This window comes from Podarcis gaigeae (genome assembly GCF_964106915.1).
Source record: "Podarcis gaigeae genome assembly, chromosome: 7".
In the NCBI taxonomy this organism is placed as follows: domain Eukaryota; kingdom Metazoa; phylum Chordata; class Lepidosauria; order Squamata; family Lacertidae; genus Podarcis; species Podarcis gaigeae.
The window spans coordinates 43,636,820-43,661,416 of record NC_139683.1 but is presented as its reverse complement, the minus strand read 5'-3'; the positions used below and the strand labels follow the sequence as shown (position 1 = coordinate 43,661,416).

General features: G+C 42.8%; 1 long non-coding RNA gene across 1 annotated transcript in view; it reads right to left on the bottom strand.

The window, feature by feature from the left end:
- Positions 1-1,738: 1,738 nt before the first annotated feature.
- The window catches only part of LOC310848721, a 78,796-nt gene continuing 55,937 nt past the window's right edge, over positions 1,739-24,597 (bottom strand). Inside the window, exon 2 of the long non-coding RNA XR_014566540.1 lies at positions 1,739-1,916. This is a non-coding gene — a long non-coding RNA (uncharacterized lncRNA). The remainder of the gene's footprint in view (positions 1,917-24,597) is intronic.

Here is a 24,597-nt window from a genome sequence, read left to right as displayed (position 1 = left end):
TCCTTCTCTCAATGGTGGTGGTGGCATCAGGACACCACCAAAGGGGGGGGGGAGAATTTCTCATCATCACCCTCCCGAACGCCATGCTGTCGCCACTGAGAGCAGGAAGCCTGCAAGTTCAGGTCCTGCTGCAGCTTCTTGTCTTCCCCTTCCCAGTGTGGGCAATGAGATGAGCCTTTCCATGACCTCTCCTAGTAAGCAGAACCTGGCCAGAACATAAAGAGCCACAGCATGTCTCTCTCCTCCTTCTCCCATGCTACATTATCATCAGGGCAGGATGTTTGTTGTTTTACTGCCCCTCTATCCTGCTGCCTGGGGCATATGCTCCCCCTTGCCCTGTCAGGCCATGGTATTCCCTCCTCACCCTGAAAGTCCCTCTTGGGGTATTTATTGATAATGCCCATCCAATAACCCGCCCCCCTTTGGCATAATCAGCTGCACAGTCCGGAGCAATTGCCCTGTATTTGGGTGAAATCTTCAGCCCTTTGGATCTCTTGCTGTCCTTCATTTAAATGCCATTAAATCTGACATCATCTTAGTTATAAAACTCCATTTTGAGGAAACTGACTCATCTAGGAGAGAAAAAAGGTTTTTCTCCATTTAAAAAAAATGCTATTATCTTCCCTGATTGCTCTGAGGGTGCCAAGTGGCATTTGGTTTAATTTGATTGTAATATGAAGCAGCCAACTGGGTCTCACTTCTTCTTCTTCTAACTCCCTCTCTGTGTATATTATCTCCCTACCACGAAACAGGTATGTGATTTCTTCTCTCTCATCCATAGTAAGACATGGTGGTTTTATGTAACCACAAATATCAGCTCAAATGTGGAAAGAGGGCTCTTAGTATGTGAGGAGCCACCAGCCCAGCAGTCTAGCCTGTTGCCTCCTTCTCCCATTCCCACCTCAACACCCCACCCGACATATAACAAGATGATGGAGTGTTCTGCAGCAAGTCTCTTTTGTGAGCTGATCCATTTCATGGTGCATTCCCCTCTGCAAATGACTAATTTTAGTGGCCACAATCTGGTACTCACACAAAATAAAATGGGGGAGGGGGAGAGAGAGAGAGAGAGAGAGAGAGAGAGAGAGAGAGAGAGAGAGAGGGTTCCAGGGATTGATTAGTTGATCTTGCTGCTGGCAGGCTTGACTTATACTGTTGCTCTGCGTGTATTCACAGCATCAGGCAGAGCTTCAGCTGTTCCAGCTTTGTTTCTCCCTCTCCTCTCCGTTCCCTTTACCCTGAAGCATCAGCACTGATTGCAACGGCTGATTGACTTGGCCAGCAGTGTGAAATATAAAATAACAAAATCTACAGTCTGGCTAGTTGTGTGGATAACAGGCAGCAGCACCAGCCATCTCTCCTGCCTGTGGCTGTGTCAGCTGAGCCATCCGCACACTCCATTTTGTGTGTCTGCGTGTTTGTACGTGAGTGCTTGTGCTGTAAATTTGCAGGGAAGTCAGGATTGGGACCCAGCAGGCCCGGTAATTTGCCAGCGTTCCTGTTGGGCTAGCAGAAAAGGGTAAAATAAAAAAAAGCACATTGACCCAATTTCTTGAACTAAATATACAGTACTAGCAGTGACAATGAAAGCTGCTCAAGTGTTTGCTCTGTGAATGATTTCCCCTCTGTTTCAAATTGGGCAGTAGAGGACAATGTATTGCAAATGAGCAACTGAAGAACATTGTGTGAGCCTTCCATTAGGTGTAATGGGGTTTGTTCACCAGACTCCCACAGAGTATCACATTTCCAGATTTTATTATTAGTATCTTCGGGGGGGGGGATCTTTTTCTGTCCTCTTGTCATTTTATTACTGAGCTTTCCCATCCATGGTCAATTCTTGAAGAACATATGAGGTCTCTGCAGACTGGAGGCAGGCAAATGTTTTCCCCATCTTGACATCAATATCGGTAAAGGTCCTAGAACAGATAATTAAATGGTTGGTTACAAGCTTGGTGGATCAGGGGAATGCTGTGGATATAGTGTATCATGATTTCAATAAGACTTTGACAAATTCCCCCATAATAGTATTTCAGAGAAGCAGGTAAGATGTGGGCTGGATTAAGTAACTGTTAGATGGATTTGTGGCTGGTTGATGGACCAAACCCAAGAGTACTCACTAATGGTTCCTCAACAACCTAGAAAAAATGACAAGTGGGGTGCTGCAGGGTTCTGTTGTGGACCCATTGTTCAATGTCTTTATAAATGACTTGGATGAAGGAATTGAGGAGATGTTCATCAGATTTGTAGATGGCACCAAACTGGGAGGGGTAGTTAGTGCTGCAGAAGACAGAATTGGGATTCAAGATGACCTTAACATGTTGGAGAACTGGCCCAAACTAACAAAATGAATTTCAATAGGGACAAATGTAAGGTTCTTCACTTACTGTACACAGGAAGAAACAGCAACACAAGGATAAGATGGAGAATGCCTGGCTTGCCAGTAGTACATGTTAAGAGAATCTAAGGGTCTCAGTAGACCACAAACTTAGTATCAGTTAAGTGTGATGCAGCAACAACAACAAAAACCACCACACAAAACACTGTGTGAACCTGGCTCTGGCTGTCAGGCTCCTCCTCTGCCTCAGTGTTGCCTTTATGGAACTAAACAGGGAGGAAGATGAGAACTAATCCAGAATTAGTTGGCTCCACTCTTGCTGCATCCGCTATTGACCTCCCTACCTTCCGCCCTAACCGTTGCTGTGAGCATCCTCCTCCTTTGTGCAGTCAACTTCCAAGGCCATCTGCCTCACCACTGTGGGAGAGAATGCTGGAAGAGACAGAACTTTGACATGATTTCTTGTTTTCTTGGATGTCTGAATTGAATCGCTGAGAAGTGAGGACATGCAGTTAGACCAGCCTTTCCTTACCTGTGGTCCTCCACATGCTGTTGAACTCCAGCTCCAATCATGGCTGACTTTTGTCTATGGTGGCTGGGACTGTTGGGAGCATTTAGAGGGCACCAGATTGGGGAATGCCGGTTTAGGCAAGGTAAAGCTTGCAATGGATATTTTCTGGGGAAAGCTTATCAGTTTTTATTTAATATAAACATATATGATACACATTGTTGTTATGTTATTATTATTTTTAATAGAATGTCTCATTAATTCAGCTTGTCTTATGAATCTACAAGAGTAGACCTGTATGAAAGACACCAGATGGCTGAAATAAATTGTTAAGGGAAATCAATAACTCAGCTCGTGACACATCAATACTTGGGAGGAGATACATTCTGAATTACAGACTGAAGGGACTATTAAAAAATGTCACCTGATCCCAATTTGAAATAACATTTCAATGCTGCTGTTATTTAGCAAGAAACGTGCCAATTGTCAAGAGTTTTTTCCCTCTCTCTTTAAGTATTTGATATTTTCTCCTAAGAAAATTAACGTCATCCTTAACCTGTGACCCTCTCAGTATTTGCTGGACTACATCTCCCATGCCCACTGGCCATTGGCCAAGCTGGGTGGGGCTCATGAGAGTGGAGTCCAACAATGCTTAGAGGGTCACAGGTTTTCCACCCTTTGCGTGGTTTGAGTAGAATGAAGAAGTACTGTGGTAACTGTGTCCTCCTCACGCTGATCAGGACATAACAGTGAGATGGGTGCTTGGGAAGGTATGAGATGGAAGAGTTGGTGGGGAAGCCATCTCCCTTTCAAACTGCAAACAGAAATAAGTGGGGCACGAAGTTAGGGTTGCCATATTTCAAACAGTGAAATTCAAGTCAGAAAAGTTGTTGATCCAAAATCTACAGTTCCAACATGGGTTGCCATATGTTCAGATTTTCTTGGACATTACAGAGATTTCCACCTGGACATTGCTTCCGACTGCAGTATTCTGGATATGTCCAGGAAATTCGGGATGTATGGCAACCCTAAAGTGCTCAGTGGTGGAACTTGGGGTATCACATTTCAGCAGCTCCTTGTGTGATGCCAGATTTTGGCACACCCAACCCCCACTTCTTGCTTTCGATTCTACATCATAGTTGTGGCACCCCTGAGATATGTCCAGGAAATTCGGGATGTATGGCAACCCTAAAGTGCTCAGTGGTGGAACTTGGGGTATCACATTTCAGCAGCTCCTTGTGTGATGCCAGATTTTGGCACACCCAACCCCCACTTCTTGCTTTCGATTCTACATCATAGTTGTGGCACCCCTGAGGCTCCACGCCAGTGTAACCAAACCTGTTGTGCTTTCTCCCCTAAATCCGCCTCTGAAGTACTATAGTCGCTTAAACACCTAGGGCCAGGATTCAAGCCACTACACCCTTTGGCTATGAAGCGAAAGTCCACACCTGCCACACTTGTCTCACTGCCACCACACACAGGTGCATTCTTTTAGAATTTGTGGCATATAATATCATGCATCATTTGGCCCTAAGTCTAAATGCTGGCATTGCATGCACCTTTCCCTAGCTTATCATAAACAAATAAGATAGCACTTATTTCCTTTTCTTTTATAACCATGCAAACACTCCCCTTGATGCTTTTAAATTAAAAATGTGCTACAGATTTTTTTTTATTATTATTTTTCAGCCATTTGTTCAGTGTGTGAGAGTAAAAGAAACTCTTCCTGAAATATATTTTCCCCATACTGTATTTGGGAAGGGAGAATTGCCCTCACTACACTTAACCATCCAAAGCAGCCAAGGGATTCCCACCACCACCGCCACCCTGGTTTCGAAACTTTAAACCAAAGCACCACACAACTCATGTGCAAGGCTCTCAGCACAGCTTCCCAGCTGGAAGGAGCACTTTGGGAATGATAAGAATGTAAGAACATAATGCCCATTTGTCCAGCATCCTGTTCTAACAGTGGTCAACCAGATGCCTGTGGAAAGTTTACAAGCAAAACCTGAGCACAACAGCGCTCTCCTCAGCTGTCATTCCCAGAAAGAGCTTCTGAGAGTGGAGAGAGAACATTGCCGCCATGCCTAGTAGCCATACTTAGCCTTATCCTCCACAAATCTGATTAATCCTCTTTTCAAGCCTTCCAGGTTGGTGACTACCACTTCCTCTTCTGGGAGGAAACTCCACAGTTTGACTATGCACTGTGTGAGGAAGTACTTTCTTTTGCCTACTCTAAATCTTCCAATATTCAGCTCCATTGGATGCCCCCAAGTCCTAGTATGAAAGAGGGAGAGAAACGTCTCTCAGTCTACTTTCTCTGTGTACTATACGTAATTGTATACACTTCTTTCATGTCCCCTCTTTCTCGCATTTTCTCTAAACAAAAAAGCCCCAATACCCAGTCATATCACATCATGTTGCTCTTCACAAAGTTTGGTCAGCAGGAAGCAGTGCAATATTTACCCCACCCCTTCCAGCCATACTTCCTCATGAGACTCAATAGGGTAAGCAGCAAGAACCCTCAGCACTTGTGAAAAAATTCTCTCCCCCCACCTAGAGAAACAGCAGAAAATTGTCACGGCTTTGTTGTGGTTTCTGGCAGGGTTTGGGGGGGGGGCGGATGTGGGGCAGGGCAGTGCTTTTTACCCAATTGTATTTTAAATGGGCTTTCTGAAACCCACTTATATTTATATCCACTTATATTAGTTGAATTCCACCTCTGGCCTGCTACTGCCAACTACTGTTCACACAGGTAAAGGTACCCCTGCCCGTACGGGCCAGTCTTGCCAGACTCTAGGGTTGTGCGCTCATCTCACTCTATAGGCCAGGAGCCAGCGCTGTCCACAGACACTTCCGGGTCACGTGGCCAGCGTGACAAGCTGCATCTGGCGAGCCAGCGCAGCACATGGAATGCCGTTTACCTTCCCGCTGGTAAGTGGTCCCTATTTATCTACTTGCACCCGGGGGTGCTTTCGAACTGCTAGGTTGGCAGGTGCTGGGACGGGAGCACACCCCGCCACGGGGATTCGAATCGCCGACCATGCAATCGGCAAGTTCACACAGGTAGCCTGATTCAAAACATTTTACTTTCATGAGTCATTAAGCTCAATGAGACTTATTTGTGGGCAAATGTGAACAAATATTGAGGACTTGGCATGGTTCCACAAGGTACTCCAAAAAACCTGGAACCAGTGAAAGGGGTGGTGGATGATAAATGCTGATGCCTGCTAAAGAGACTTGGGAGTACATTTCCTCATGGCTGCTGTTGGCTGAAATGGTTGTGAGAATCAGCCTTGATTGAGGTGACAAGTCTAGCAGTATCTTTTCCTGAAGAGCTTTGTTTCATGCTGAGCTTGTGGATGGTTTTGGATAATTTGTCTTTCAGTTACACTTTGGCAAAGCGAAAACGATGGCGTAACTCTGGCCAGTTTAGGGTTGGTGGAAGCCAGCAGCAGGTTCCTTGGGGGCTTCTTGTCTGGCTGCCAGAATCCAAGCTTGCAAGATGTTTCTAGGATGCTGGGTTTTGTGCTTTCTGGTTCTGGTGTCCGATACATTTGATGAAGCTGATTGTTCAAGGACCACCTGCTGGTTCTGTTACAGCCACCACCTGTTCACGGGCTTCTCCCTTTCCTCCCATCTGTATAACTCTGACTGAGGAACTATAACCAAGACTTCCAACACATTCGAAGCCAAACTTGATAGCACAGCGGAGTCAAATGATACCAAGAATATGACTGGCTTCATTTCTTGTAAACACCCCCCCCCCACACACACACCGCTCCATAGTTTCAGACGTGGACTTGATATATATTCTGGAATGCATACCCTATCGAGAAAGATATTTCTGGCAAGAAATTCTCACATAAAACTTATTTTATATGTAGCCAGAAGAATACTGGGAAAATGCAAGTCATGGCTCATGTTTTTAAATGAGTTTGCTCCAGTCATGTTCCCACCCCTTTCTCAATTTGTGTTTGCCTCCCTGAATATTCATGCCAACCAATTTGGGTGCTATATAACGTTTATGAAAAGTGGGCTTCAGAAGCACAGTCTGAATATTTTGTGCCAGCCAGGTTGAGTTAATGCATCGAGTTAGGAAATGGAAAGGGTGTCATGTGGCATGCCTGATCTCAAGCAACAGTTCCAAATGCAATGGGGAATATCAAATTTACATCGGGAACCATTTGTTGTCCAACCACAGGGCTGTACAGAACTACAGAAAACATAGGAGTAACAAAAAGGCGTGAATAATTTCTGACCAGCTTTATTTACTAGCTGTTCTTTTTGTAGAGGGGGAAACCGAGTAAATGTTACAATTCATGCTCAAAATTCTGTATCGTCTCATGAAGGAATGAATCGCACTGAAGACATGGACCAGAGTTCTTACATGCAGTAACAGCTTATAGATATCAAAAAGGAGGCCCACATTTGCAGTTACAAATGCTTTCAATTCCTTTACAGTGCTGAATGCTTCCAATTTTATACTTCCTTACTGACATTTTGAAAACGCATGCTTGGGCGATGCCAGGAAAAAGGCGAATGCAAACAAATGCATCTTTGTGATGTTGGAGGGGTCACATATGAGCGCAAGGCATGTGAACTGCAAGAATGACATATCTCATACATCCAATTCCTTTCTAACATAATAAAGACACACATTTATAGCCATTTCCCTACATGCATTTCCCAAAGTTAGGAAACCTAATGCTGTAAGCATCTCACCCCTGTAGAGCTCTTAATGGGAGATGTCCTTGATATATGCATGCTATTGACATTAAGAAAACAGTTTGTAAAAGCTCTCTCACACAATGGCTACTGCAGGAACAGTCTTTAATTTTTTTCCTTTTTTTACTGTTTGAATAACAATACACTTTCGTTCATGAGTGTTAAAAGAAAACGTGGGCTGTGTTGCAAAGATAGCAACTCTTAACTGTGCACAACAGTGCAGGGAAGAGTTATTTAATGTACCAGTCTCAATGGGTAGTGGTTTCCTCAAAGACTAGTTTGTCAGGAAGGAGTGGCCAAAACTGCTTCACATCTTACATTATATTCAGTCTTGAGAGGGTCATCTACCATAATCAGACACTAGTTTATAGCTGATGGCAGTCAACCGAGACTGAGCTGAACCTTTGCTCTCTTTTAATAATCAACTTGCATACCAATTTGAAATATCTCACTGGAACCAGTCCAGGTTAAGAACTGTTAAGTCTCACTGCAATCCTGATAATACTTTCTGGGAAATCAGCCATTCTGAACTCAATGGGATTTGCTTCTAAGTAAACATATTTAGTGTTGGGCTGTAGAAGAGCTTGTACAAAGCTTACACAAGGGCTGAATTGTGCCCTTAGCTTTTGTGTACGGAAATGATGAATGACAGAATTGTTGAGCTGAACTTGGAAAGTTGCTGACGGCCATCCCACCCAGCTCCTTCCACTGAGGCAGACAGAGGCTGAATACCACTGTAAAGGAAAAGCATTCACCCGACAAGTGAGTGCACTTGATAGAGTAATAGCTGGGAGAGACTTGAATGCTCTGTGTGTATGGAAGGTCAAACTAGATGATCTCAACATTCCTTTGAGACCTCAGAATCAATGAATTGTTGGTATGACGATAAGGTGAAAGCTGGTTAGCAACCTTTCCGACTCTGTTCAACAGATAACACATAAGCATCTGCTGGAAAGGGCACAAGAGGAGCAGGCAGAAAAGATTAAACTTTGGGTCAAAGTGGAAGATTCCCATAAGGTTTCGCCTCTACAGGAAGTAGAAGGTCAAGTGGCAGAACCCTGGGAAAATAACTGTCAAGAATCCTGGCTTTAATATGCCCAGGGAGTTTGTGGCACATACTTTTTATTTCCTCAAAGTTGAGAAAAGTCATCTTTCCTGAATCAGGCAATTGTGTTAGGAAAATGAGTCCAGCGTGACAAGAAAATGACAGTGGTGCACTAGAAATCATTCCTCATTAAGGTTTCTTTTCGATATCAACCTAAGGACTACCAGGTTGAGGGATGTATTCTATCCTGAGCAGGCAACATAACCTAGTTTAATTCTATCTTCACCACCTACCCAGGGAATCCTGGTTATGCCTACTCAGAGTCAAACCTTGCTGATTCCACTGAACTGTGATAGAGGACAGTAACATTGCCTATGAAGCTTTGTGGTTTTGTACAGATCTGAATCTGTGATGCCGCCATCTAATTTCAGCAAAACACAACAGTGGGCCTTGGTGCTCAACGCTGCTTCCCGCATGAGCATGGGCTGCTCTATAATGACTCTGTGGAGTCGACATCCTGCAAAACATGCACAACACTGGAGACAGCTATGAACCGGATTTAGGTTTCTCCTGGAATTCCATTATGAATAATCTATTACGTATTATTTTAATAATTTAGTATGTGTTGTTCATGCCTTAAATGTGTATCCTGTACTTCTTACAATCAGAAATACAACGCAGACTGAAATAATAATAGTAATAATAGTAATAGTAATAATAACAATCCACCCTTTGCCACAAGATCCCAGAGTAGCTCTCAGCAATGTAAAATACAATGTTAAAAACTTCAAAGCAAATTAAAATCACAACTGGAGTGAGTATTGAAAATATACATCTCAAGGCCAAGGTATAAAAATAGACATGAACAGTGTCACTTTCTGGTTGGTGTGGTGGAACTTGTAATTCCAGTCTCCTCGTTGGTAAGAAATGATGTTCTGTTGAGCTGCAAGAGCACCTTTCCTTTCTCTTGCTCAGGGTATATCTGGTAGACCTTTGTGGGCACACGGGCAGCAGTGGAGGAAGCCGTTCCAGCACCTAGGGCGGCATGCCCAGGGCCGGCGTGCACCGCCCATAGGGGTGGGGCGCACTGTGGGGGCTCTGGAGTCTGCCTGCCTCCTCCCACTCAGCTGCCCTACAGTTGGGGGGGGGAGACAGTAGGTGGACCGTTTGCACAGCACAGAGCCTGCGCGCACCAAAGCCACTGTGTCTCTCCCAGGAGAGACGCATAGCCCTGGCATGCTGCAGGCCCCGCAGTGAGTGCCACCCAGCATTTTGTCATGTCCCCTCAGTGCTGACACCCGGGACGGACTGCACCCACCGCACCCCCCTTCCTCCACACCTGCACAGGGGACGGAGGAGGTAGCAGTGGTAAAAATGGTAGCAGATACTACGACTGCACTGCTCTGTCCCTTGCAACATCTCGACAGTTAATCTAATATTCCTTTTCTGAGTTCAAACTGACAGGGTGGAAACTGTGATACTTTTGTAGCGGCTCATACAAAAACCAAATACAAACAAGAGATCAGGGCACACGGAGAGGATCTGGAGCAGAACACCTTCAATAGGGTAGTATAACAAGTGACTATGATACAAAAAGAATACAGTCAAATGCCGATTGATTCGTTTTCATGCACCACAGGCTCAGAAAACACACATTGCTGATGTTGAATGCCAATAACTGGCAGCAAAAGAATAGTAAGAACGATGACATGAGGCTCAACAAGAAACTGGTCAGGTGGTCAGTGTCCATGAATTGAGAGGCAGCTTGTTAACCATAGTGCTGCATGCAGCAGCAGCAGCAGTTAAGAGGGTAGGCAATGACAGTTGTATTTTGAGGTCTGCATTAGGCAACTTACTGAGTGACAAAAGGTCCACTGTATTATATCTTTATTTTTATTTCTTTATCAAGTTTTAAAATTAATTTTCACATTTAAACATTTTCATCATATGCACCATAACAAACAAATACAATTAAAAAAATAGAAAATAAAACATTTTGACACCTTATTAAATCCATATTTTGGAATTACTCAGATCCCTTGACTTCCCTCCATTCCCTCCCCTGGTTCTTTTATCTTATCTTGTATTGTAAAGGTAAGGGGACCCCTGACAGTTAAGTCCAGTTGTGACAGACACTGGGGTTCTGGTGCTCATCTCGCTTTACAGGCTGAGGGAGTCGGCGTTTGTCCAAGACAGCTTCCAGGTCATATGACCAGCATGACTAAGCCACTTCTGGCGAACCAGAGCAGCACACGGAAACACCATTTACCTTCCCGCTGGAGCGGTACCTATTTATCTACTTGCACTTTATAGCACTTTCGAACTGCTAGGTTGGCAGGAGCAGGGACCAAACAACTGGAGCTCACCCCATTGTGGGGATTCAAACTGCCAACCTTCTGATTGGCAAGCCCTAGGCTCTGTGGTTTAGACCACAACACCACCCGTGTCCCATCTTGTATTGTACATGTCTATAATTTCCCTATCCTTAATTATTTCCAATTTTGAACATTGTCCTTAGTATTACAAGTTGTTTGTTTTTTTAAAAACCCTGCTATTGTATTGTATTAACTTCTTTACAATGCTTTTGTATACATGCAACAAACATTTTCATATATATATATATATATATATATATATGCAGGTTTTGGTGTCCTCGGGTGTCTTCCCGTGTAAAAGTTGGGGTGTCTAGGCGACGTTTCGACGAGGTCTCACTCGTCATCTTCAGGCTGGTGCTTTCGGCTTCTTGTTACTGGAACAGAGCGGGATCTCAATGTTTGAGTTCCCGCTCTGTTCCAGTAACAAGAAGCCGAAAGCACCAGCCTGAAGATGACGAGTGAGACCTCGTCGAAACGTCGCCTAGACACCCCAACTTTTACACGGGAAGACACCCGAGGACACCAAAACCTGCATTCCTGTACCCGTGAAAATCTACGAAAGCATATATATATATATATATATATATATGTTGTCTTCTTGAGTTCTTAGTCTTCCAGTTAATTTAGCCATTTCAGCATATTCCATTAATTTAAGTTACCAATCTTCTTTAGTTGGGACTTTCCAGTGTTGGGTTATCAACGTCCGTGTGGCTGTTGTTGTGTACGTAAATAGATTTTTGTATTCTTTCGGTATATCCATTCCAGTTACACCTATTACCTATTACTATATTATTTCTTTAGGCACGTACACCACCTGTTAGAGACAAAATGGCACATGCCCAAATTGTCACCAGAAGGTAAAGCAGAAGAAATCTTTGAAACTGCAGCCAAGTATGGTGAAAAACACATTGTAGCCTGCAAGCTAAAAGTAATATGTGGTCAGTAGACATACTCTGGATGTGAGTCTGAGAAGCTATGGGTTTAATGTGTCCCCAAAGCACTCACAAAACAACCCCCCACCCATATTTTCAAATGGTTATACTAAATTCTCCAAGCAAGCAATAGCACTCAAATAGCATTCTATCATATTGGGGTTGGGTGGTAGCTGTGGTTTTGTTTGTTTCTTTGGCTATTGAAATGGGAAACTATTATCAAATTTCTAGTGCACAGCAACTCAATTAGGAGTTTATATCTTCCTCACTCTTTTTGTCCCACCCTCACTTTTTGTAATTGCCGCATCACTAATGTTAGTCAGTATCTCCCAACTGAATTTATTGAATTTATATAAATTGCATCTAATAACGTTTATTATTTTCTTTGTGTATTATTGTATCATCTGTGCATTCTTAAGCATAGCATATGCAGAATATATTTATGAGGAAATGTATAAAATACTTGTATACTGTAATTTCACTTTTTTTAAAAAAGTTTACAATAATTATGTATACAATAAAACCCTCATATAACTAAAAACATAGATCACTGGCTAACTGCACTGAATTAAGCTACAAATGTACAATGTGCTAGGCATGATTATCAATGCAAAACATCTGAAGGCAGCCCTGTTTAGGGAAGCTTTTGATGTTTAACAGACCACTGTATTTTAATATTTTATTGGAAGCCACCCAGAGTGGCTGGGGAAACCCAGCCAGATGTGTGGGGTATAAATAAAAAATATTATTATTATTTGTATTATTATTAATCTGGTTTTCTCCCAATGGCTAGTACTGTGGACAAACGCCAGCTCCCTTTGCCTGAAGCGAGATGAGCATTGCAACCCCATAGTCGCCTTTGACTGAACGTAATGGTCCAGGGGTCCTTTACCTTTACCTTTATGAAAGGAGTGCACTGTATTTCCACCTTTGCCTACCAAATGAACTATTAAAAATTAAACAATATAAAGTAAGAAACAAAATTGGGGACAAGGGTCTTCTTCAGATCGTTGTTAACTTTCATCTCTTCTGGTGTCTTCAGAATTTCTCTTTACCTAATTTTTAGCTTCCTCTGCATTGGACTGCTCGTGTTTACACTCATTTAGGCAAGTCGTTTACCTCCTGTTCTACATACCAGTTGACAGATGTATCTTTTTCATTTCAGATGCTGTTTAAGCCTTGGGCACTGCTTACTGGAGAGATTTATTCAGCTCTGGGATCCAACTACTGGAAAAGTACTTTGTATTCAATATTTGCCACTTGTTCCGTACATCAAGTTTCCACACACCCTTAAGCTTGCAGAGGCACAGCAGAGCTACTGTGAGCTTTGTTTGTATTTTAGCTGATTTTGAATTTTGCATGCAGATCTGCAGAATGGATTCTGCCGTATTTCATTAGGCTTTCAAGTGCTTCTGCCATAGCAACACGAGTCACCTATAGAGAGTTTGCATACATCCAATCTCACTCTTAAACACTGGTATTATGCACTTTATTCTCCCCCGCTTTATTTCCTCCCTGGCTTTGCAGACTGTTAGCAGCAAAGAAGTAGTGAAATGTTTGCTGTACCTTCCATTCTCCGGCACCGCCGCCACCTGCCCCAGCTCTGTTAAATTATTGATTCATGAGACCCATTCATTCAGACACCAGTAAAAGCATTGTAAGACGAACCCCTCTTTCTAGTCTTTTGGCTGAGCTAAATAAGCTTGTGAACAAACTGGCCCACGCTTTATACAGCTTCCACTGAATTCTGAAGAGCAACCTCTTTACCCTGGCTTTTAACACTTGTGGGGTACATTTTTAGGACCCATCTTAGTCTTGTGATTGAAAATTGTTTTAAACTGTTTTATTGTTGTAATCTGCCCTGGGGCGTTAGGGTAAAGGATGAGTAACATTGATACTAATAATATTAATATTGGACTGATAATCCTGAATGCACAGTTAGCATATAAACTCAGGGAGAAACCAGAATTGTCCTGTAATTTGTGTATGTCTTTCTTCCAATATCAGTGCTCGGTGGCTGTGAGTTTGCATGGAAGAATGGTGATGGAGACAGGTCCTTTCTCCCTCTGGTCATTTCCCTGTCCATAATCAACTGAAAGCTGCTTTTGTGTTCTGTTTTTCGCCTCAGGCCAACTACAGCATCTTGGAGGACACTTTTGAGGGGGAAACAACTATAGGAGAAAAGTCTGTATAGCCTCTTCTCCATTCTTCTGCTCACCTTTGCATTCTGCCAATACTGCCTTTGAATGTTGGAAGAAGAAAATATATGGTACTTAAATGGCATGTCTATTTTATTACGTCCACAGTTGGTTAATGAGAGGTAACCGGCTATCACATCTTATTTCTCTGTGTAAGCTACACTGACAATCAATAAAGATGGGTTGCTGGGAGGTGACACAGAAGCAGATGTGCTCCATGTAGACCCGGTGATGAAACGGAGTGGTGCAGCAGTCAGAATGTTAGGCTAAGACCTGGCAGGCTGGAGTTCTAGTCCCCATTCAGCCATGACCTCACTGGATGAACTTTGGCCAGCCACTCTCTCTCATCCTAACCCACCTCATGGGGTTGTTATGAGGATAAAATGAGTAGAGGGAGAACCATGTGACCACTTTGAGCTACTTGAAGGGAAAGGTAGGAATACTGAGGGTGATGCTCCTGGAATATATTTTTGTTCCCATTGGTAACTATGTTGTACATTGGACATGTGACATAGAAGATATGTGATGGGACCTTCCGATATTAAAAGCATCAGTGGGGAAGGAAATCCCATTGGCTCTGGAGAGTGATGCTAGGAAAGAGTGTGTGTAAGTCTTTATGCCCCTCCTATTACTATTGTTATCTCAAAAGCTGCCATTTGGCCCCATGAGTAAAAATAAAATAAAAATCAGAAATGATATGGTACCTATCTCCCCTGCCCTCCAGCAGCTTCAAGGTGGGTGGCAATTTCAGTTGGAGAAATGACATTGGGGAAGGATTAAACATCGCCTTCCCTAGCCTTTTTCTTACATTAGGAGATTGAGTGACTGATCTTCCACATCACATCTGTCTTGGCTTTTAGATAAAAGCAACTCAAGTCCATTTAGGGCCCAGCCACACTTCTGTTTGACCCAGCTGCTTTGCCCCACCCAAGAAAACCTGCAGTTTAGCACTGAATTGGAGAAGATGGCAATTGGGTTTTCTGTAAATTGCTGTTTGTTCTGATTTATCACCAAAGAGTGGGTTTTTCAGGGGAAAGCAGCAGGACAAGAGTGAAGCCGCTTGGACCCACACATAGAAATCACAGGGCAAGCAGAAAACTGCTCAGATGCAAGCTTTCTTGGCATGGGAGAAGCAGAAGTGTGGGTGATCCCTTATTTCAATGGGTCGGACTCCTGATCATGACTAATGTGGGATAACACCCTTTGTGCCCAAGTATTCAACATTATCTGGTTTCTGCAGAATTCTCTTGTCAGTCTACATTGCAGGCTGCTGCTGCTCAGCCCACTCCAGATCACCCCTTTTCTTCTAAAACATACCATTAATTCTCAGACCAATCCAAGATCCCCAAGAAGGCAGTGGCTGCTGTGGCATTCTTTATTCATTTATGAACCACTTCCTAGAAACATCTCCAAGCTTAGTTCCTCTAAAGACTTGGCAGGTAAAGATGGGAGAACTGAAGCTTCCTAAAAGCTTTGTCCATCAAGGGTAGATGGAGAGCAAAGGGCAAAGGTGGTGTTCCTCTGAATAGTTGGATCTTGAATTGTTTGGCAAGCCAATTAATATTTCTTTGGTTTTTTTCCTCCTTTGGTTGATTTGCTAAAGTAAAAATATACTGCATACTTTCAAAAGTGCTGTGGCTTCTTATTCAAGTTTTAGAGGCACGTAGCTACATGAAGAACATTCATGCAGATTAAGTGCTCTTTGGAGTATTAGAAACCATTTAATCTGTATAAATATGCTTTAGGGTTGTTCAGTTTCTCGGTTTTTACAACACCTTGAGAAGGAGCTGCAACGGATAGGGAGTTGCGCAAAGCATTTATTTAAAGAAAGATATACAATCAGCGGCAAACTTAGTTTCCCAGTAGCTAACGTCAGAGCAGTAGCTTATTTCCCTATGTTTTTTGTATTTCATTTGTTCTCTATTAAGGTCGACAACAAACCAGATTTCATATTATATACGCCATTAGATTCAAAATTCAGTTTTATAACTGTTGATTCTGATGATAAGCTTGAGCTATGCTTTAAGTACTGAGCAGTTTTACTCTGAAAATCAATGTGCCAGTAAGGATTTACACTTTTAAACAGCCAATTGTAAACAGTACTTATTTCCTAATCTACCCAAATACCTTTGCTTAATACATCACAAAGGCCTACCTTTTAGACTTCCATTGAATCTAATTTCATTTTTAATGGAGCTGAAAGAAATAATGTGTGACACTGTACCAAGAGCATAATATTGGAATGTCAACTATTTTGCTTTTGGGGCTTACATCGCCATTTAGTCTAATAACTCCTTACACTATAGTTTAATTATTTCCAAAAATAGAGAGCACAAGCTTGTATTGAGGAGCATTCCCAGAGGACAGCTTACATACCCTGAGAGGAATCCATGCTCTAAATTTAACAAATGTAGCTGTGTGTCAGAGTATAACGATCTTTGTCCAAGGATTTAATCTAAAACATTTCAGTTGCCATTTGCAACAAATAACGAGAACAAAATTATGTGTGCCACTTCTGATATAACACTTCACTATGGTTTCTGGACCTATTTCCATGGGAGCACAGTCATACAGATGTTTCATCTGAATGAACAATCACATTCTTATAAAACAAATATTCTGGAGCCCAGTTTCAGTTCAAGAGATGGATCACAATAAAATTGCAAGGAAGACCCATTCAGATGAAATATTGCTGTGTATGCAGCAAAGGGGATCATCTAAGATCCGACTCATGAATGAACACTTTTTTATCTTATTTTTAAGAATGCAACATTAATCCTATGCCTCTGCTCAAACTACTCTGTTTTATTTACTAGGAATATGTTACCATGTCATCTGTTGTCATTAACATTATCATCATCACAATCATATATTGTTTCTAGGAGCTTCAGGAAGAATTGAACCATCTATATACACTATTGATCAGTTTGGAAGTAAGTCCCATTCAATCAATGGGGTTTACTTCCAGGTATAGGGTGAAGGTGGGACGCAGGTGGTGCTGTGGGTTAAAGCCTCAGTGCCTAGGACTTGCCGATTGAAAGGTCGGCGGTTCGAATCCCTGCGGCGGGGTGCGCTCCCGCTGCTCGGTCCCAGCGCCTGCCAACCTAGCAGTTCGAAAGCACCTCCGGGTGCAAGTAGATAAATAGGGACTGCTTACCAGCGGGAAGGTAAACGGCGTTTCTGTGTGCAGCTCTGGCTCGCCAGATGCAGCTTTGTCACGCTGGCCACGTGACCCGGAAGTGTCTCCGGACAGCGCTGGCCCCTGGCCTCTTAAGTGAGATGGGCGCACAACCCCAGAGTCTGTCAAGACTGGCCCGTACGGGCAGGGGTACCTTTACCTATAGGGTGAAGGTGTTCATTAATTTTGTGTGTTCATTAATTTCAATTAGGATGTGTTATAAAAGTGCAGCATATATTTTCAGCCTTATAGTTTTCATACATATTTCATACATATTTGGGCAGGCATCATGGCATGAAAATCCAGCATAGTGAAGATTTGGGGCTATCCATCCTATCACAAGACACACTAAATTCTGTTCATGACCTGCCATATTCTGTCAGGATCCCACCCCCCACATCTCATCCTATCTCTACCCCTGGCTAGTCACTGCTTCTGTATTGCTTAAATCTAACATTGACAGTGTGTCGATGGGAGGATAGGCATGGAAGGAAAAGCTGCAGTAGGAGAACTGTTATTAAGAAGCTGATGGGATCAGAGATAATCAAGAGGAGGACTATTGGAGAGGGAGAAACAGTGAGAGTTCTTGGGAATGGGACAAGATGAAGGCTGGTTAGCAGCACGCATCTCAGAATTTTGAGAAAGCTCTGGCAATGTTGTTGTAGAGGAGGAGAAGGAGAAGGAGAAGAAGGTGGTGGTGGAGGAGGAGGAGGAGGAGGAAGAGAAGAAGAAGAAGAAGAGGAGGAGGAGGAGGAGGAGGAGGAGGAGGAGGAGGAGGAGGAGATGGAGCAAGTCTGTAATTTACAGCTATCTAAAGGTTCCAGTGTATAATTTTTAGGCTCAGAAGTAGCAATTAAGTTCCAAAAGGCCAATGGTTTCAGAAGATCATTGCTTTCCTGAACATGTGAACATTAGACCTTTAGGCCTCTTGAAACTGAACTCACTGGTGGAGTGAGAAGATGGATGTCTGGCCCACCAATTATTCTTTGAGTTCATCTGAGAAGGTGCAAAGTCAGTTGCTCTACACAGTATAAGCAAATCTGTCAACCATAATTTAATCATAACATATAGTGTTAATTATTACCAAAATGGGGGGGGGATTCCCCAATATATATAGGACTTAAATGCAGTTGTCTGTTTCCCAATATATAATAATTATACCAGTTATTATCACACAGTGCCCTCTGCTATTAATAATATATTTCAGTGGCTGCTTAAAGAGAGCTCTGCACACACCGCAGAACATGCTGCCATAGAAAGGGATGACAACGTTTGCTACTGTCAGACCTCACCTGGAGTACTGTGTCCAGTTCTGGGCACCACAGTTCAAGAAGGACACTGACAAACTGGAACGTGTCTAGAGGAGGGCAACCAAAATGGTCAAAGGCCTGGAAACGATGCCTTATGAGGAACGGCTAAGGGAGCTGGGCATGTTTAGCCTGGAGAAGAGGAGGTTAAGGGCTGATATGATAGCCATGTTCAAATATATAAAAGGATGTCACATAGAGGAGGGAGAAAGGTTGTTTTCTGCTGCTCCAGAGAAGCGGACACAGAGTAATGGATCCAAACTACAAGAAAGAAGATTCCACCTAAACATTAGGAAGAACTTCCTGACAGTAAGAGCTGTTCGACAGTGGAATTTGCTGCCAAGGAGTGTGGTAGAGTCTCCTTCTTTGGAGGTCTTTAAGCAGAGGCTTGACAACCATATGTCAGGAGTGCTCTGATGGTGTTTCCTGCTTGGCAGGGGGTTGGACTCGATGGCCCTTGTGGTCTCTTCCAACTCTATGATTCTATGATTCTATGAAATGACAATTAGACCTATTCTGGGAGACAAAGGCTTTATTCATGACTGACCTATACCCTGTATATGCTCAGTTTCCCCCTATAATTTTTAAATTCGATGCTGCTTAGAATACATTGCTGGTGCCTCAGATTCATCAAAATGGTTTTAATTGTTGTGTAATAGGGAATTTACCAATACGTTGTCAAGATGCCAAGATGAAGGGAACAGGGAACAAACATAACATAAATCCACAAAAAGCATTGGGGGATGAAACCAGATCCAGACAGGGCATGCGTGGAAGAAAGTCATGGTAATTGTTAGGGGAATCACCATCACTGAGCACTTCTAGTAAATGCGTATGAAAAAAACTGGACACTTCCTTGCAAAAGCTGATGGGAATAAGAAACAGCTAGGTGGGGGGGGGGGAAGAGCTGGTGTGAGAAAAAGCATTTTCTGTAAGTATTGCTGCTACATAGATGTCGTCAGCTCTCGAGGAGGCATATCTGCAACTATTCCTGGTGCTTTAGCAAGGGCTTGGACAAGGTCATACAAATGTGCCTTTTGGAGCAGCAGGTCATTTAATTGTCCGCAGTTATTCTGTCAGGAAAGGCTCCTCTGCCATCGGGATGGTGTACTGTTCACCCTAAGAACAAAAAGCGAAATGCAATTAAAGAGTCCTGTATCCATCTCTAACTTTGTCCCTTTCCCAGACTTCTGCTGGGAGTGGGTGGAGAGAATCACATGAGAAACCCCCTTTCCTACAACAGTTTCATTGTTCTAGATCAGGCATCCCCAACCTGCGGCCCTCCAGATGTTTTGGCCTACAACTCCCATGATCCCTAGCTAACAGGACCAGTGGTCAGGGATGATGGGAACTGTAGTTCAAAACATCTGGAGGGCCGAAGGTTGGGGATGCCTGTTCTAGATGTTCTGTTCTCTCCCAGCCCCTAAGTCTCCTGAAGACCCCACCTGTCTGTCATCTTCCCAGGTTTTCACAGGTAGCCCAACTCCTTACACAGCTGTAACTGGTGGGCTGAGCAGAGGCAGCTCTGGTCAATCACCGATGTATCTGACCTATCAGAATGTGCCTCCCCATGAATGCTATCAGAAAACAACACAAGTGGGGTGATCATGCTGGACAAGATGAGATAGGTGCTTACAGGTAGCAAAAGGTTGGAGGAGGTAGATAGCAAACATTTCCAGGTCAGATGTGTATGGTGTGAGACTGATTGAGCCACAACACATTCTTCCTACTTTGGAGTAGGACTCTTGTTATGTCCAAGGCAAATGAGTCTTAGTCTGTGCCAGTGATAAAAACAGCATTTCCCCCATAGGGAGGTAACTACAAGGCCTCCAGTCAGTCTGAGGCTGTTTCTATTGTCCCTTGAAGTATGTGTGCATCAGGCATTTATTCAGCTCAGAGGACATTTACTCTGCAATTAGACTGAGGATCATCTTGCCCGGCTCTGCAAAAGCGAAGTAAAGATTTCTCCTCCTTCGCATCTGGTCCTGTCTTTCTGAACCTTAGCTGTCAGGAACGCAACTACAAGGGTCCTTAAGAGGAAATACACGTCTGCCCATTTTAATCTTATTCCTCTCGCCCTTAATTTCCTTTGTTCACAGTGGATAAATAAAAAGATTAATTATTGCACATTCCTGAAGCACTGCTTGGCTCTAAATTAGATCAGGTTGGGAGTTTTGCCTCATTACAGCACTTCTCCCAAGCTGCCAGCAAGACTTTCGCCTCTGTCACTTATCTGCTGGATGTGCCGCAAGTCCTTACAATTAAACTGTAAATCCCACATGATCATCCTTCAAGCAGAAGGAGCAGTCTGTCCATCTGGGTTTTCTTTTTAAGGGTTGGGGGGAATGGATATAATTTTGTCAAAATAAATAAGCTTTGCTTCAAAACAAAGATTGGCAGCCCAATCCTTGGCACGTTTACTCAGAATGAAGTCCATCTGTGTTCAGTGGCACCTACGCTCTTGTAAGTGTGCTCAGCAGGACTGCTTTCTTAAACTGAGAGCAAGCTTTGTCTGAAATCTGCAGCACAAAACATGGTAGGAGGGATTGTTCTTATCAGAAATTAAAGCTGGCTTTAAAGTTTGCTGGATTGGTCTTTCTCGAGTTTCAGGAACTCCTTTTAACGAGAATATTTTTGGGGCTTTTTGGAGAAGCATGTTCTACTTTTTCTTCTTCTGTGGTAAGGAAAGTGGTTCAGTGAAAAGTGACTCGACCCCTAGCAGCTATGTAGAGCAGAGGTGGGGAAGCTAGAGCCCTCTAAATGTTGCTGCACTGTGACTTCTATAACCCCTGGCCATTGGCTATGCTGGCTAGGGCTGATGGGATTTGGACTCCAACAACATCTTGAAGGCCACAGGCCATCTCTGCTGCATAGAATCACAGTCTGCACAAACAGTTACATAAGAGGAAGTCAACTCCACTAAAGTCTTTGGTGTCACATGGAAACAGAACATCAGTCACACACACATCTCACACATTATTTTCTATCTCCTTCCGCTTTATTTGTAAGTTCTAGCAGATTTGCAAAGCTAATCAAATGTTAATTGGCTTGTCTGGTACAAAGCTGTTATGTCAATCAGCTCTTGCAGTGCTTATCTTTATCTTACTGCTAATAACGTTTAACTAGGAAATCTCAACAAATAAATATATAGTTTGTGGTACTTTTGATGACATAATCAGAACAACACCAATAGAAGCTTGCAGAAGAAGATGAAAAAGCATCAGAAAGTAGATCTTGGCAGTGCCTTTTTCAGGATGTACTTAAGGGTATGCAGTACTGGCACATCCTTTTTTGTTGTTGAAAAGTGTGGCGCTCACTGTAACAACTTCATGTTGAGAAGTGGCACCTATTTTTCTGGGAAAACAGCACTGGATCTTGGAATGGTTTGGCCTGCAGCCTTGGATATGGAGTTAAAGTCACTCCAATTACTGCTTGGTTAAGATTTTGCCTGAATTATAGGGCTGCTTCATATGTTTAAAAATCAGCTAGTGTGTAGAAATTACTGTGCAAATTGTGTTGGATGAACTTTTTGTTGCTGTTGCTACGTGTGTATGATGCTGGGAAACTGCAGACTGCTGTGGCTACCCAGTGTGAATTCACATGGCAACCAGAGTCTACCCTGGACATCAGAGCAGTATTCCAGGATATTGTGTATTAATGGCTCTTCTATGTGGATGTTTGTAACATGTGAAGAGGCCCTTATCAGTTGCAGTTAAGATACTCCCTTTTCACCCCACCCCATATGTCAGAGACAGCCAACATGGTGTCCTCCAGATGTTGTGAACTGCAACTCGTTTCATCCCTGATGATTGTCTGTGCTGTCTGGTGCTGATGGGACTTGGGAGTTCAAAAACATCTGGAGGTTACCATGTTAGCTACCCCTGCCACATGTGGTTTGGTTCAGCCATTAAGTTGAGCTATTTAACCTGATTAAGAAGCAAAACTCTCCCTTTTAACTGTGACCAAGCCTCTAGTGTGGGAGGCATATATTTTGCTCCGGAGTCATTGCTGGACACAGTTGCATGAATTATATATAGATGGAATTATTGTGTGCTGTGAATGAGAGTTATTTTGCAGAGGAGCTTTCCTTTGGGTAGGGCTTGGGCTGTATGATATTCATATAAATCTCACATGTATTGAAACAATTTGAGCTTTGAACAATCAGTTGTTTGGTATCCACAAACAAATGCTCACCTGTGGTTGTATGGAAGATTTCATTCCTGCTTTTTCAGCAAGATAATTTCAGCTGCTAAATCATCTCAAAAAGCTCTCCTTACAGTCATGGTCTAGATGACTGACATACAAAGAAAAATGTGAGTAGCCTGACAAATTAATATCGTGCACAGCAAGGGAACTCTGATTGATGCAGACAGTATCTGTTGTATGTAAGACAAAACACAACCACTAACAAACACAGAATGTCTTGCTGATTAACGGAAACAAACTTGTTATCTTTTATAAGGAATTGTCCTTTCAAGGATCTAAAGAAGATACTGTTTCCCTTCCTTCTCTTCCTGCTGTTTCCTGCTGCAAACAAGTTAGGAAATTAAGGAGTAGACTAAGTCAACAGTGCTTAGGAAAATGTCTTTGCACCCTTTGATTTCCTATTGTTCCACCAGAAAATGCTAAGAAGATCTCCAGGAAACAATGTAGATAGTAGGCACATAGTTCCCTCCCACCTAAAGGCAATCATGTTGACAAATACAAATAATTCATATTGCAAAGTGTGAATTACACATTCCTTAAAAATGCGTGGGATAATATGTTCCTGCCTACCAAGTTTACAAGAACTAAATTCAATGCCATACATGGACATTTCTAGTTCAGAATTTAAAAAACACACATGAAAGAACCAGCAATGTTTGTAGCATAGAAGCACTGGTAAAATATGTGTGCTCCAAAGGTCTAAAATCAGTAAGCTGCTTTCTATGGATATTTGCTAAACAGGATGCTTGAGGCATCCCTCCTAATATTTTGGAATGGCTAAAAGTTCAAGTATTGGATATCAGAATGGACAATAGAGAGTGGTGTACTGTGCTCCAAGCAAACCACAAGAACAACAGAATCTTGTAGCACCTTAGGCAGCCAAGATGGAGAATTCAAAATTACAATTATTATGTAGACAGCGTTGGAGGAAGTAGTTTGATGATTAAATTCATAGATTTCCTATATGTTGACAGTTTCATTGTTTGGACTATATACAAAGAAGTGGAACAAAGTCCCATTATTGTTTTTATTTTATGAAAAGTAGACCAAGAAAGCAAGCGCTTTAAATGTCAGAGCAGCAAGAGGGTGGGGTGCATAATCCTTTACCTGTTGACCATTTCCCTCTGTTTTCAGCTCAGGGGAAAGGAGATGGGTACCCACTGTCACTCTGTGGGGAGAAAGCAGCTTGAGAGGCAATTTTGAGTGGAACACTGATCATCTGGAACAGGTTAATCTCCTCTCCCTTCTCCACTCAAAACTGCAGCCTCCCGAGGCTGCTTTTCAGTAGCAAAAACATTGAGGGGTGTGCAGTAAATCTATCAGCATGTACTGTGTGGTTTACCCATGAGGCTGTTTACTAACAATAATTTGCCAGAAACCTGGAGGCAGTATTGTAGAACTGTCACTGTGAATGTACACACATTCATTTCTCTCTGTCCCATCATGATTTCCGGGACAGCTAGTTTTTTGCTTGCTTTGTAGCAATTAATGTGGCAAAGGGAGAAAAGTTAGCACTAAACAGAGCGAGGCAGCTGTCCCAGGCAGCCGATTTTGGGATTCATGAAATGACAGCCAACTGCATTGGCTTTTGTATTTTTTACTGCCACAGAGGTGGCGAGGCACAAAATAACTTTTCCAGCCTTGAGGACTGTGCACATTGGCTTGGAGAGGTTTGCCATTTGGTGCTCTGTCTCAGCAAAATGTCTCAGGCAGAGTCCTGGCAAAGAACCCAGAGTAGATGCACCCCTATATAAATAAATAATTCCCAGCAATGCAGCCAGCACA